We start from the raw sequence: 16,667 nt of genomic DNA on the forward strand, positions 1-16,667 counted from the left end.
TATTATCAAGTATTAACAGTTATTTTCCAATTCTGTATTATAAAATTATTTCTGATAATGGAAAATTCTCTATTTCTTTCAATTAATTAAAACATTGAAATTCTACAGTGTATAAAAGAAAGCACTGGAGTTCTGGAGAGGTGAGGCAGAATACGAAGGTAAACAGGAATCATTATTCCTTTTCTCAGAGGTATGTAATCTACAGGGGAAGCATGCAGCACCTGAAAGGGGAGGAGAGGTTGGTGGGCCATGCAGGGTTGAAGGAGGAGCATAGGAACATGGGTCTGGGAAAGTTTGGCTAGCTTTACAGTGCTCAATTGAAATACTACTTTGCAATATTTTCTCAACACCAGGGTTCAAGTTTGTTAGTCCTACTGAGACATCAGGTCAGAAGAAAAGAACAAAAGTGAGTAGGCATTCATGGCTTTGCATTCTCAGAAAGTCATCCTGCTGGTTCAACTGTGTATGATTGAGCATATTGTCATTGATGAAGAATTTTTATTTATTTTTGATCAAAGACTTCACCATGTTTTCCTGAACTTTTCAATCTCCTGTTTGCAGAGTTTTAATGTGAGCTCTCCTCGGGCCTGGGAGAAATTCTGAGAGTGACCCCTGAGAATGAGCTCAGTGGTGAGAAGTCCAAGGACAGGATGAGGTCGACATTGCAAGTGTTTTTGGAATAAGGTAGCTTGACTAGAAACTGTAATTGTGCAAGGCCAGCTGTGCACTTCTGTGTGAGCTGATCCCTTATCATGGTCCCAGTCTTAAATATTCATGACCAATTACTCTGTGTTCTCAGCCCACTATGCTGATTGACCCTCTGCCTTAACTATATGACATCCCTTCCTTTTATGACAAGTGTTAGGAAGGTGATCTTCCAGGCTCTCCTTCAAGGGAAAAACACGATTTCCTGCAGCAGGATGCCCGCCATCTCCAGCTAATCTGTCTTCTGGGAAGATGTCCAAATATTTCTTTGAAAGTTTCCCATGCATCCCATTTAAAGAATATGTACTGTCATCTGGGTCCCATATTGGAATCTGCCACACAGGAGCCAGCCAGTTATTGACTATTGTCTCTTTCCCATCCATAAAATGAAGACTTCTAAAAAAATATTTGCAAGTGAAGCCAGGCTGAAAGCTTAGAATTAAAGCAGAGTTAGTGCTCCTTAGCTCCTGTGAAGTGATATAAAAAAAGCCCTGATGGGTTCTGCTAGTGACTGAGACAGTGCTTGCTGGGATCCCTGTAAGAATTCAATCTGTGTTCCCTGGACCATGTTGAAATCTGGGCAAAGTTTTCCTGATACTGTGAAAACAGCTGGTTTCTGAGGTTCCTCATAGTCAACTTTTTCATTTCTTTGATTTGAAGTAACCCAGGTCTAATACCAGCTAGGCCTTGATTCCATGACCCTCCCATCTTTTTTTCCTCAATGACTGTGCGTGTATGTATTTGTGCATATGTGTTTCTTGGCCTAATATTAGGCTATCTGTTAATTGTAATACACATTTAATACTGAACTTCAATTCTAATCTTAACTGATTCTCTAAGACTAGGACATAATATGTATGCATATGTATGTGTGTATGTGTGTGTGTGTATATGTATATATACACACATATATATATAGTTTGTTAAGAATTTTTAAGAATCAATATAAATTGTAAAAGAACAAGATTCAGAACATTTTAGAAATAGAGGAAAAGATATGAGTCAGAAAGTGTATGAGAATTGGTATCTTGGCTTCTGCTGGTGGCTCTTCTGGCAGTGAGATCTGGGGCAAGCCACTAACAGTCTAGGCAGGAGTTTCTGTTTTCTGTGTTTAATGTAACTATCCTGGACTATATCAGAAAAGAAGATAGGAATATTTCATGTTCCAGATATCTCAGACTTCGTTTCATCTTACCACTCATTTATCATCCAACAAATGTTTATTCTATGCCTACTGTGTGCAAAACACTGGACTGGTTTCTGAGGATACATTGGTCCATTTGATGGATGTGGCCTTTGCCCTCCTGGGGTCCACAAGTCTCCAAGCATTCCTCCAGGGACCGTTAGGCTGGACATGATAAATCAGTGGGGACTAACTAAACAAACCTCAGTGTGTCCCTACACCACAGTTCTCTTTGTCTTTGTCTCCTGAATGCTATGTATCCAAATGCAGGCACACCTTCCAGTTATCCACTTATTCTACTAATTTATCTCTGCTAACTTCTTTATCTCCAATTCAGTCTCTCCACCAAATTGTTTTTGGAGGATTTAAAAACAAATAAACATGTGCCCTCAAGAAACTTATAGTTTAAAAAAAAATAGAGGCCAATATATAGCTGGATATATGAGCAAATTCAGGGCTGATTAAAATCTCCTAGTACAGGATATTGACATGTTTCAGAGCCTATGACTCAAATATGCTTTATAATAGCTGAATGTAACCAGGTCACCTTATGAAAAAGAGCAGTATGATAATAAATCAGGCGTCCTTTATCTCATTACAAAATTGAAGGGCAAATGTAGTTGGGTCTTACATTGGTAGATGAAAGAGTGGGCTAAAGTGGAGAGGACTTCCCAGATTTCTCAGAGAAATTGAGACCTAAAGGGCAAATTAAAAATATAAAAACTTAAGGCTTAAGGAAGCCTGTTGTTTTTGTGAGCAGAATAGCTTTTTGTGTCTGGTAAAGGCCTCTGTGTAACTGGGGGAGTTACAGACAGATTGATTACAAGTAAAAATGAGGGGGGGAAGCATACTAAAGGATGAAACAAATATGTAAGTGGGTGTAAATTTTATAATTTTACCTTCATCTTTGAGTGAACTTGATTATCAAATAAAATGCCTGGATTTGCTTAATTTACTTAACCAATTCAATAATCAGTTACAAAATTTTGTTCTTCAGGGTCCTCAAGGACACAAACACACAAAAAAAGATGTGTGCATTCTGACAAAACATAATCATAATGCAAATAATTTCTATTTATAAAGTATTTTATAGTTCATGCATATCACTCAGTGTATTACTGTCATTTCAAAATAACATGCTCTCTCCTCTGTAGTCTGCACACCTGAGAGTGACAGCATCTCTTAGCAGTCCCCAGTCTTGCTGAGTCATTCTGTTCATCCTCCTGTAGCTCAGGCATCATTCAGAGGCCCAACGGGTTGAGAATTGACAAGTGCTTAACTATTGATCCCTAACTTACTCTGGAGGAATGCTGTAAGACTGTGGACCTCAGGAGAGTAAAGGTCACATCCATCACATAGACTAGCACATCCCCAGAACCCAGTGCATTGTTGTGCATATGGCAGGCACCCAATAAATATTTGTTAGATAATAAATGAATGGGTGAAGTGAAGTCTGAGGCTTCTGAAATGCACATTTTCTCTATCTTGTATAGTGCAGGGTCCTCTCAAGATTTAATCCCTAGCTCTGTCTACATTAACATGTTCTTATTTGATTGAAGAATCAACACACTTAAAGACTGGGATTTGGAAGTGAGAAGGAGTACATGGAAGTGATTCAGGAAGACAAGGAAATGAGACAGAAGTGGCAACATTTGTCAAAGTAAGATAAAAGAATACTTATTACAAGATTACTTATTATATTTCTCATGTCTGTGCATGTCTTCATCTTCACCTTCTGGTAACATGTACATCCACGTTGAATTGAGCCATTTTCCCCAAATCGAGGATCTTGTGACTTTGAAGTACCATAATATCTTGAGATTTTTTGATAATTTTTGACCAATGGGTTCTAGAGATGCTGGAAACCCTGACAGTATAAAATAACAAGACAGTGTAAAAACATGAGTCAGAAAATCATGACTGCCTTTAGACATAGCTACTTAAATATAGCATGGTGACTAAAAGTATGGATTCTGGAGCAAGACTAATTAGATTCAAATCCTGACTTTGCCCTTGTGAGCTGTTTGATTTTTGTTGTTAATTAATTTTTCTGTGCCTTAGTTTTGTATTTCAAAAATGAGTTGTGGTGAGGATTAAATAAACAATACTGTTAGAGCAGTTCTAGGCGTATAGGAAGTGCCATATTAATCTTAGTTCTTGTCGTGATCGTGGGTAAGTCACTTATCCACTCTGGGTTTAGTTTCCAGGTATAAAATGAGAGATTTTGACTAGATTTTCTCTAAGGCGCTCCTGAACCTACTGTTTGCAAATGCTTACAGTCCATGTGCTTTTCTACATATATGTATGTAGTTTGTGATAGGAAAGTGCATGATTAGTAAATGCTTTCCTTGATTGATGCAAGGAGATGTTATTAGGGGATTGAGACAGTCTTCTTCACTAGGCCAAATTCCTTGAGGGTAAGAGTGTATCTTTTCCTCCTCAGGATCCCAAGGCCTAATGTGGTGCCTGGGGACAGTGGGTGCTCTGTAAACTGTTAATAGATATGGAATAAATGCCTATGTCTTGTGTACCCAGATATATGGGAATGGGAAATGGTTGTAACTCCTTCCTAGGCCTTATCTCAATTAAAGCTACTTACACCGAATATTCAAAAAACATTAGTGCTCTCTACTGGAGACATTCCTAGTACAGGAATTCAAGTTTGAGTTATTGATGGCAAATTCTGATTTGAGTTCATAAGTCCTGGATTTGAGAAGTAGGGTATAGCAGATACACATAGTTTACTGTGTTGCAAGCACAGATTTGGTGTTATGGCACTGAGGATGGCATGATCAGCATTAAAATGCCAAGTCTCATTTCTTTGCCATGTATTTATGCATTTTTTCCAGAGCAGCTTTATCTATAGATTTGTACACATGTTGTGTTTGCTCTGATTCATTTTAAGGAAAAAAAAAAAAAAGAGAGAGAGAGAGACATAGCACTAATTGAAAAAGTAATGTTAAGAAAATGAAAAGACAACCCACAAAATGGTAGAAAATATTCACAAATAATATATCTGATAAGGGACTTGTATCCAGAGTTCATAAAAACAAAACTAAGCAAAACAATAGGATTTACATTTCTCATTTAAGTTATTATTTTCTCTACACCTCAAGTCTTTTTTTGGCATTACTGTTTTCTTTTTCATTAATTGAATATTTTCTAATATTACTTTTTAACTTCTTTAATGATTTTCTTGCTATATATTTTTAGTTTTTACTTAGTGATTGCTTTAGGCCTTACCATATATGTCTTATCAAAAACAGTTTCACAATTACACCAGCAATTTCAGAGAATGTAGAAACAGCATTCCCATATAGCTCTACTCTCTTTTCTTTCTTACTGTGGTATTCTTGTCATAGGTATTATCTCTATGCATGTTATAAGCCCGACAGTACATCATTATAATTATTATTCCTTTATGTAATTTTATGTCTTTTAAAGAAGCTGAGAGGAGAAAAGAGAGCAAGTTTATACGTATAATTTTTCTTTTTTTTAAATTGAGTTATAGTCAGTTTCCAGTGTTGTGTCTGTTTCCAGTGTAGAACACAATTTTTATGTTATATGTATAATTTTTCTCATATTAGCCTTCTTTCCATTTCAGGTTCTATGCATTTGTTCCTTTGGATTCAAGTGAAACATCTGGAGTCAATTCTTAACCCAATGTTGGTTTGTTCTCCCCAACCTCTTTGCCCTGCTATTGGAAAATATATTACATTTCTGTATGTTATATGCCCACAAATACAATTAAATGTATACTGCCTTATGATTTTTAAACAAGGTAAGAAAGGATAAGAAAAAGGCAATTATACTCCTTTATAATTGCATAATTACCTTTATCAGTGTTCTTTGTTTTGTGTGTGTGTGTATTCAAATTACTGTCTTGGGTCACTTGCTTTCAGCCTGAAGAACTAACTTTAGTATGTGTTGTAAGGTAGGTCTACTGGCAGCAGATTCTTTCAGATTTTGTTTTCCAAATGTCTTTTTATTTCATCTTCACTTTTAAATGATAATTTTGCTGGATATATGATTCTTGATTAAGAGCTTTTAAAATTTGAGGGCTGAGAATAGATTATCCTATTGCCTTCAGCCCTCTATTGTTTCTGATGATAAGTCAACTGTTAATCTTATACGAGTTTTCTTAAGCAAGATGTCATTTTCCTCTTGCTGCCTTCAAGATTTTCTTTGGCATTTTTACTATGTGTCTATTCATGGGTCTTTTTGAGTTTATCCTACTTGCAGTTTGTTGAACCTCCTGGATATGTAGATTTAAATATTTTAGGAAATGGGAATTTTTTAGCCACTAATTTTTCAAATATTTTTCTGCTCCTTTCCTTCTCTGTTCTTCTGGTGCTGCCTTTACATGTCTGTTGGTATACATTAGTGTCCCACATTTCTCTGAGACTTTGCTCATTTTTTCTTCATTCTTTTTTTCACTCTGTTCTTGGATTGCATAATTTCTATTGATCTATTCTTAAGTACTTTTACTTTCTGCCCGTTTAAGTGTATTATTGATTCCATCTAGTGAATTTTTAAATTTCAGTTATTGCTCCTTTCAGTTCCAAAATTTCCATTTGGTTATTTTTAATAATTTCTGTGTCTTTATTAATGTTCTCTATGTGATGTGACACTGTCATCATGCTTTACTTCTAAAATCATGGTTTTCTTTGTTTCTTTGAACATATTTATAATGGCTTCTTTTCTCACATCTGGTCTCTCCTGCAGGTGGCTTTATTGCCTGCTATTCTTCTGGTATCTAGGCCATAATTTCCTGCTTATTTTGCATGTCTCATATTTTTTGGAAAATGAACATTTTAGATATTGCAGCAACTTTGGGTACTGGCTTCATCTCTCCCCTCTTTCAGTGCTTGTCATTGTTGTTAGCTTGTTTACTTGTTTAAAGACTAACTGGATTATTTTAGTGTTGTCCATTCCCTTCTCTTCCTCCTCTATCCCCTAAACAGACACAGGGTAAAGCCTCTGATGTTTTTCCTCAGGGATTCATCCTTGGACATGCCCAGCCACTTTGGGATAACAAGGTTTTAGCAGGACTTAGGCAGTGTTTGTCTAGTTACCTGACCACACTAACCTATGAAACTCCACTAACTGCTGGTTAAAAGCTCTATTGTTCATAACAATGCCCTGGAGAATAAATTATTTACACCCTAATCCAGTCAAATTCAGGCTGCTATGAAGGGACAGTTCCTGATGGTCAAAGTTTGAAATTTATTCAGACTCTAGTTCTTGCAGCTGGTTTCTTATTTTTCTCCAGCAACAAGTTGGCTTATCATTTAGCCTGTATCTTCAATGAATTTATCAGTCTTCTCCCCATTGCCTCTCACCAACACTTCTACTGTTTTTGAAAGCACACTTAGATTTGAACTTCATATGCTGTTGCAAATAAAGTTGGCTCCTTTGGGGAGATAATTTGAGCTCTCTGTTCTATGGTCTGCCTTTCCTCCGAGGGAAAATCTCTGAGCCACAACTCTGGTGCTGGAGTAAGGAACAATAGGTCAATTCTAAGTGACAGCCCAGTTTGAAGAAGTAAGTGCTCAGTGGATATATGGGCAAGAGCCCCAGGTGTCCTTGGCTTGTCTCCCTTGGCACAATCCCCTGTCTTATGAGCTGAGTCAATAGCAATTGGGACCTCAATGTCCTACCGTGCCCAAGGTAGAACCTTTGTCTCATGAGAGGAAATGTGGTGGAAGAATGGGGCCCCCACCTGTTGGCTGCAGTAGTACAGAACTTTGCCTCAGCAACAATTATCTAGGGGCAGTATGAGAAATGCTAATGTCATGTCCTTCCCAGGAAGACAACCCTCCAACCAGGACCTGGGGGGAGTCAAAAACTTGTGTTCTTGGTTGTACAAGTCTGGGTGGAGTTCCCAGCTCAATGAGTGGAGAGGGGAAAAGTGCGGATCTTCAAAAACTAAAGACTCATCATTTTATGGAGCTTTAGTAAATATTCTTTAGTAAATGTGTCTTCATTTGCTGTATATCTGTAGCGGCATTTCCATTTGTGGATGCTCATAAGGCCAACTATTTTTAAATGTGTTTTAAAAATAGTTTTCATCAGTTTTTTTGAGGAGTGATTCTGAGTTGCACACCATTGTGCCAGAAGTGGAGCCAGGAAGGGGAAACTGATACAGTATAGATTAGCATTCTCTTTAACTGAGGGCTTGCTCTATCTTTGGTTGCTAGTGGAAGGCCTAAGATATATTTGTAGTATTAAAAATAAAAATTAAAAAATAATTTTCTAATGTTAGTATGTTAGAAGCAAAGCATAAGATGGCAATTCCTGTAGATGATTTGTTGCTTGAATCCTCTGAGAAGAAATCTTTTGAGAACTGGAGACATAGGAGGATGCAAGTTCCCAGGCATTTCTCAAGGGAGATCATGTAAGCATTTCTAGAAGCCAGCACTCAAAGCATCTTGGGATGGATACTCTGCTGTAAAGAGACTAAGAGAGTTCAATATCAGCTATCAAAATCAACCTCATAAAAATAATCATATTAAAGAGTATGTAGAGTAAAGAAACTCAGTGTAGAGTTTACTAACAGCTGCTCCAAGAACCCAAATCAACCACATAAACAAAATTGTAGCAACAGTAATAAAAACAATATAACAGCCACTCTTATTGGACACTTTCTACCTTTAAGGAAGTACACTTACTATCTCTAATCCTCATGATCACACAGTAAATTAGATATTATTCCTACATTAATGCAAGTGAAGAGATTAGACTTAACATATTCTAGGTCACTTAGCTTGGTTCTAGAGCTTAGTCTCAGATGCAAGCTCTCTGACTCCAAGGCCTGTCCTCTGTCCATTACTTACACAAAACTGTCCAAAAAGGGGTGAAGAAATGAGAAAAGAAAGAAAAACAAAGGGTAAAAATAGATAAGAGAATAAAGTGGTAAGGAAAAATGTATGAAAGTATAGTCATGCATGGGAGTGCCAGGGCAGGGTCAACAGGTTCCCCTGTAGCTCTTCATTAGCACAAATACCCTCCAATTTGGTCTAAGCCTTCTGAGGTGAGCTTCATCAAGGCTCAACAATGCTGAACCCACAAATCCTTTCAATGTAGCCCTATTTCTACGTTGGGTTTTTGCTGAGAAGTCTGAGGAAAAACTCCCTTAAACTTTCCAGAAGACCAATTGTTTGAGAGCATCTATGATACATACTGTATCTCCTCAGAGAGTCTTTTTCTGATTATGTCATACTCCAAGGATGCAACCGTAATGATTCTGAGGTTTAAGGAAAAGAATCTTCAGTCATGTCCTTCATTTCATATTTGACCCCTCCATCTTTTTTCTTTTCTTTTCTGGCAACACCCTGGATTTGTTCTTTGCTTGGAAACCATTTATGAATTTAATTTTAGGATCATTTCCCTTCCTGGGAACTGCTGCTTTGTGTCTTCCTATTCCCCTTCCCATAATTGAGTTTATGGTCTCCATAAGATTATATATCATGACAAAAGTATCTTACAAGTCTCCTTCAACTTTCACTGCATTTTGCAAATTTTGATGAGTTGTATTTTTATTTTTATTTCATTGAATACATTTTAAAATCCCTCGAGACTTATTTGACCTATGTATAATGTAGAAGTGTGTTGTTTACTATCCAGGTATTTTAGGACTTTCCAGCTATCTTTCCATTGTTGATTTCTAGTTTAATTTCACTCTAGTCTGAGACATACATTATAACATTTCTGTTCCTTTCAATTTTTAAGGAGTGTTTAATGATACATAATGAGGTCTATCTTGGTGAATGTTTCATGTTAGCTTGAGGAAAATATGTATTCTGATGTTTTTGGTATTCTATAAATGTTGATTACATCCTGTAGATTCCAAATAGAAAAATCAATCAATATAATATACCACATTAAGAGAGCAAAGAAAAAAAATGGTAATCCAATTGATTCACAAAAATCCTTTGATCAAATTTAATAATTTTTCTGTTAAAAAAATACTAAAAAATTAGGAATAGAAGAAAACTTCCTCAACATGATAAAAACCATGCATGAAAAATCCACAGCTACATCCTACTCAATGATGAAAGACTGAAATCTTCTCCCCTAAGATAACAAAAAAGACAGTAATGCCCATTTTTCCCTCCTCTATTTAACATAGTATTAGAGGTACTAGCCAGTGTAATAAAACAAGGGAAAGAAATAAAGAGATTTAAATTTGGAAATGAAGAAATAAATTCTCTCAACACACGACAAGATATTAAATATAGAAATATCAAAGATTTCACCAAAAAATAGAAAAAATAAACGAATTCAGCAAATTTGGAGGATACAAAATCAACAATTAAAAATCAGTTGCATTTCTATACACTAACATGACAATTCAAAAAATTAAGTAAGCAAACCCATTTAAAATAGGATCAAAGTGATTAATTAAAAATAAATTTAGCCTAGAAGAAGAATGATTTGCATACTGAAAACATTGCCAAAAGACATTAAAGAAGACATAAAGAAATAGACATCCATGTTCATAGGTGGGAAGTTTTAATATTGTTAAGCTGTCAGTACTACTCAACAGATTCTACAGATCTTATGCAATTCTTATCAACATTCCAATATTTTTTCCAGAAAATAAAAAGTTCTAAAATTCATAGGGAATTTCAAGAGATTCCAAATAAACAAATAAAAAATCTTGAAACAGAAGAACAAAGTGGGAGATATCATACTTCCTGATTTCAAAACTTAGTACAAACTATTGTAATCCAAATGGACATATAGACGAATACAGTAAATAAATCTTCTCATATGCGGTCAAATGATTTGGTAAAGGTGTCAAGACCATTCAGTGGGAAAAGCACAATATTTCCAACAAGTGATACTGAGGAAATTCGATATTCACATGCAAAAGGATGAAGTTATACCCTTACCTTCCTCCATATTCAAAAATTTACTCAAAATAGAACAAAGATCTAAATGTAAAAGCTAAACAAAATCTCTTAGAAGAAAACGTAGGGGAATCTCTTCATTCTATTGGGTTTGGCAGTGATTTCTTGGATATACACCAAAGGTGTTTGTAGACAACAAATGAAAAAATAGATAAATTGGTTTTTACAAAAATTTAAAATTTTGTGCATATCAAAGGACAATATCAAAAGAATAAAGGGTAACTCACAGGATGGGAGAAAATGTTTACAAATCATACATTTGATAAGAAATTAATATACAGAATATATAAAGAACCCTTTAACTCAGCAACAACAAAAACAAAAACAAAGAGCTCATTTCAAAAATAGTCAAGGACTTGAAGACACCTTCCCCAAATAACAAAGATAAATGGCCAATAAGTACCTGAAAATGTGCTCATCATCATTATTCATTAAGGAAATGAGATACATTTCACACACATTAATATGGTTGCCATTTCTTTAGAAACAGAAAACAAATTTTGGTAAGGATGTAGAGAAATTGAGAATCCTGTACATCATTGGTAGGAACAAATTGAACAGCTAATGTAGAAAACAGTATAACTATTCCTCAGAAAATTAAACGTAAAATTACCATTTGATTCAACAGTTCAACTTTAGTTATATATCTCAAAAGAACTGAAAGTAAGAACTCAAATATATAGTTGTACACCAATGTTTATAATAGCATTATTCAATACAGTACAAAAAAATGGAAACAATCTAGTTATCCACTAACGTATGAATGGGTAAATAAATTGTAGTGTATTTGCTGGTCAGAATGGCTGTCATCAAAAGAACACAAGCAACAAATATTGGCAATGATGTGGAGAGAAGAAACCCTTGGTGGGCTCTTGGTGGGAAAGTAAACTCATGCAGCCACTGTGGAAAGTAGTATGGAGATTTCTCCAAAAATCTCAAAATATAATTACTATATGACCCAGATTCCACCCCTGGGTATATAAAAGCAAAAGCAAAACCAAAACCAAAAACACTAATTTGAAAATATACATGCATGTCAATGTTCATAGCATCATTATGTACAATTGCCAAGATATGGAAGCAACCTAAGTGTCCATGAACAGGTAAATGGATAAAGAAGATATGATATACACACACACACAGATAGATAGATATAGATAGATATAGTATGTATAGATATTTTTTGTACACTACACACACACACACACACAATAGAATACTACTCAGCCATAAAAAATGAAATTTTGCCATTAACAGAAACATGGATGGACTTGGATGGCATTATGCTAAGTGAAATAAGTCAGACAGAGAAAGACAAATACTATATGATATCACTTATATGTAGAATGTATAAAATACAACAAACTATTGAATATAACAAAAACAACAACAAAAAAAGAAGCAGGCTCACAAATATAGAGAACAAACCAGTGGTTACCAGTGGGAAGTGGGGCAGGCAATAAAGGTATGGAGGAGTGGGAGGAGTGGGAGTAACACACTACTGAGTATAAGACAGGCTACAAAGATGTACTGCACAACAAAGGGAACATAGCCAGTATTTTGTAATAACTACAAATTAAGTGGAAATGTAAAAGTACTATAATAATTAAAAATTAAAAAAAATAAAATAGAGTGTAGTACATTCTTACCATGGAATGTTATTCAGCCTTAAAAAGAAGGATATTCTAACACATGTTACAGTCGAAATAAACCTGAGGACATTATGCTAACTGAAATAAGACAGTCACAAAAAGAAAAATACTATATGATGTCATTATTATGAGGTATCCAGGGTAGTTAAATTCATAGAAACAGAAAGTTTACTCACACTTACCAGGAGCTTGGGGAGAGGGAAATGGAGACTTGTTTATTGGATACAGAGTTTCAGCTGAGCATGATGCAATGGGTTGGAGGTAGATAGTGATGATGATTGTAACATCTATGTGAATATACTTAATTCCACTATATTGTACACTTTAAATAGTTAAAATAGTAAATAGTTGTGCATATTTCATCAAAATAAAATAATTAGGTACTTTAAGTGGGAGGGAAATAGAACTTGATTGTCTGCATTTTCTATATTAATGGACAGTCAGCAGGGGCAGAGAGAGATTGGGGCCTTAGACCAAATATATCAGGGGAGGAATTCATTACTCATGTTTTATCAGGGACTGTTTCCTGGGCTAAGAGTGAGCACCATATTCAATGCAGCCTGGGACCACTGTCCACAGAACAGTGGTTAAGGAATAAGATCACATTATCTGAAGTAAAAGGAATTCCATCCAAATAACACTGTTGAGTGGCACAACCACACTTCCATGGAAAAAGAGACACAAGGAAGAATATTCCAGAGTTGTCATATCAGTCCTAGTACAGTCATAGAAACAGAATCCACTTTAGTTTGTTTAAACATAATAATTTGTACAGGTGATAAAGGAATAGAGATCAAAAAACACAAAATTCTTCACCAAAGCCTTTACTTTTTGGCCTATAGGTAATAAGAGGGATATTTATTACCCTTTGAAATAATAAACAAATGTCACACTTATTCATACATCCAAACATTAATCTATTTATTCATTGTTTCAATCACCATGCACTCTAGGTTTTACCTTACTTTAAAGTTACCATATTTGGTCCTTAGGGCTCTATAATACACAATTATATCTCCAGGCAAGATGCACTAGGTTGAAACCAAACTTAAAAAAAGACTATTTGGTTGCAACTTAGATTCTTGATCACTACACAAAAAATATTTGTATATATACACACACACATACACATACATACACATACACATATCTATATACACACACACATCTATATACACACACACATATATATATATACATGTTTATAATTACAATATTTATTTCTGCCTAAATAACATTATGTAAGGCCCATACACAGTGTAAGCTGCATGAGGACAAGATCTTTGCTTTTCTCTCTTTACATAATCCAGAACAATGGCATGGAGGACATAAGAATTTAACAAACAATGTAAATAATTAGAACCAAGCATTCCTTAATGAGGATTAGAATAGATGGGTGAATAAATTGTTAACTACTTTTTAAAGCCTTTTTATTTTTCTAAGTGACCATTGTCAGTTTTATTATTTTTTATTGAAAGAAAATAGAAACAGTATTTCAAAGAGATATCTGCACTCAAGTTTATTGCAGCATTAACCACAGTAGCCAAGAAATGAAAGCAACCTAAATGCCAACACATGAATGGATACAAAAGATGTGGCACATATACATATACACAAGGGAATATTATTCAGTCACAAGGAAGGAGGATATCCTGCCATTTGCAACATCAATGGACCTTGAGCACATTATGCTAAGTGAGATAGGTCAGAGAAAGACAAGTACAGTGTGATATCACTTGTATGTCGAATCTAAAAAAGACAAGGCTTCTCTTTGCTCTTCAATGCAGGGTGTGTCTAGTCCAAGGGATTAGAACATCTGCTTAAGTCAAGCTCTCAGTGGGAACAGATATACAGATATTTCTGTAGAATAGTTTACTTTTGCATTAAACCCCATGATACATTGGTCACATATTCATTACTATATGGTTTCTTCTTTAAAAGGCAAAGCCATTCATTCTCCTTCTGAACACTTGAAGCCACGACTAGACGGAGTCATTTAAATTCTCCAGTGGAGATGAGTTAACATCCTCGCAGAGATACTGAGACTGTGGTGAATAAGGTCACAGAGGGGGAAACTGTACCAAAAGAGTTTCTTCTGCTCCTCTGGTCCTTAAGTCAAATTAGAGACCTTAATCTAATATCTAAAATCCAAACAATCTATTATCTCAGAGGTTTGGTGTGATCATGGAATTCTGGCAATTGAAAACAATCACACATGTGTCAGCTTTTTGTTTTTACAGAAGTTTCTTACTAAGTACCCTCTGTGCCTAAACATACACTATGAAGATGTAAAGAAAATACATATATATATATATATATAAAATGGTGTCTGTCTTCAGACGAACTATACTTTTATTTGAAAAAAATACTAGACCAAGTTAGTTGCACCTGGGCCAAGACTGTGTTCATACCAGGATGTCATGTACCTCTAACAGGGAGACTGTGATGTCTTTTCAGGATCTGAGCATCACTCCTAGCTTGGATCCTGATTCTGAGAGTCCTTGAAGTGTTTGGGCATTCTCATTTCCCAGCATATGGATCCAAGAACATTTCCAGAGGTCCCCTAGGAGAGGCACTGTGAAAATCATTATCATTTATCCTCATCCCTGAGTTGCAAGGTCCTCTCTCCTGGGATCCTGCCCTCCCCTCCAGGTGATAGTTCCATCATCTGAAATTGGTTTAGACCAAGGCTACGGATTATAACCTTTTATCAATGTTACCTCTCAGCTTCCTATATATATCCTTGATTCCAATGGTTTCTTCCCCATTCTTTTTTTCTCTACAGACACCTTGTTTTATTTGCCATCTTCAGAATTTCCTCTGGTCAGGTCTGCTGGCTGCCACTCCAACCAAATTATAGACTGAATGTTTGAATGTGTTCTCCAAAGTCCATTTGAGGAAACCCCAAATACCAATGTCCCAATGTGCTTGGAAATGGGGTTTGGGAGGGATTAGATAATGAGTGTGGGGCCTTCATGAATCTAATTAGTGCCTGTATAACAAAGAATCATGAGATTCATTCTCTCTGTCTCTCTCTCTCTCTGTCTCTCTCTCTTCACCATGCTAGGATACAGTAAGAACCTTGTCATCTGTAAAGCTGTAAGAGGACCCTTACCAAGAAAATAACAATGCTGGCACAGTGCTTTTGGACTTACAGCCTCCAGGACTGGGAGAAATAAATGTTTGTTTTGTAAGCCACACAGTTTATGGTAATTTGTTATAGCAGCCTGAGCTAAGACAAACCACGATGCTCATTACTCTTATTGTATGTACTTGAATTCTGATGTTTAAATGCCAACACCTGGCCTCTGTGTGTCTGGGTTTTTCATTCCCCATTACTATGAAGGCATCCATTTCTGCAGTGGTGCATCACCCCTTCTGTACTTGCCAACAGCAGAGATGCCACCACTGAACTTAAGGATGATGGGAATTCCTCTCACCAGTGAATATTCTTAGTGTTTAGTAATTTGTTTCTAAACACTGTAAAAGTGTAATTGAAACCTATGAATTAAAGGTTACTGTTGTTGAGATTTCAAGGGGTAACAGGAAAGTTCATACCTTATTTTTGAAGCAAATATAAGGGATTAAAAACCAAGGCCAAAGCAAAAACAAGATTAGGATGCAAAGGTTATTTTCTAGTATTCTGATCTTAGTCTTATACCCCTCATTAAGCAGGCTAATGTCATTTCTGGAAGCAATGAGCAATTCCATTTATTCACATTCCATTTACTATTTTAATTATTAGTATTGTAGTTTGTTTTCTTTGTTATTCGAGAAATAACACAAGCTAAATTTGCAAAATTGAAAATATAGAGTATATAATGAAAAGCATGTGTCCTTTCCATCCCTGATGCCAAGCTGTCTTCTCCAGGAAGAACCAATGATACCAGTTTCTAATGAATCTTCCAGAAATGTACTTTACATACATGTGTATGAGTGCCCAAAATAATTGCCTTTTTTTTTTTTTTACGGTGAACACATTATACAAACTATTTTGTGCCTCATTTTTTCACTCTACATTCTATCTTCCAGATTGTTCTATATTTATACAAATAGAGCTCCACTATCTATTTACTAGCAACATAGTATTCTAGTATAAATACAAGGAAAATATATATTACCAAATTACATAAATGAGCATTAAGTGGTTTCCAATCCTTTGCCATTAGAAGTGAAGCCTCAGTGAAACTCTTGTATATATGTACATACACA

General features: G+C 35.6%; 1 long non-coding RNA gene across 1 annotated transcript; it reads left to right on the forward strand.

The window, feature by feature from the left end:
- Window positions 1-19: 19 nt before the first annotated feature.
- LOC141578498 (uncharacterized) lies at window positions 20-5,627 on the forward strand. Its single transcript, XR_012508881.1, has 3 exons — window positions 20-684; window positions 3,448-3,548; window positions 5,493-5,627. It is a non-coding gene; the product is annotated as an uncharacterized LOC141578498 (long non-coding RNA).
- The last annotated feature ends 11,040 nt before the right edge of the window (window positions 5,628-16,667 follow it).

The sequence above is a fragment of the Camelus bactrianus genome, chromosome 8 (genome assembly GCF_048773025.1).
Source record: "Camelus bactrianus isolate YW-2024 breed Bactrian camel chromosome 8, ASM4877302v1, whole genome shotgun sequence".
Lineage (NCBI taxonomy): Eukaryota > Metazoa > Chordata > Mammalia > Artiodactyla > Camelidae > Camelus > Camelus bactrianus.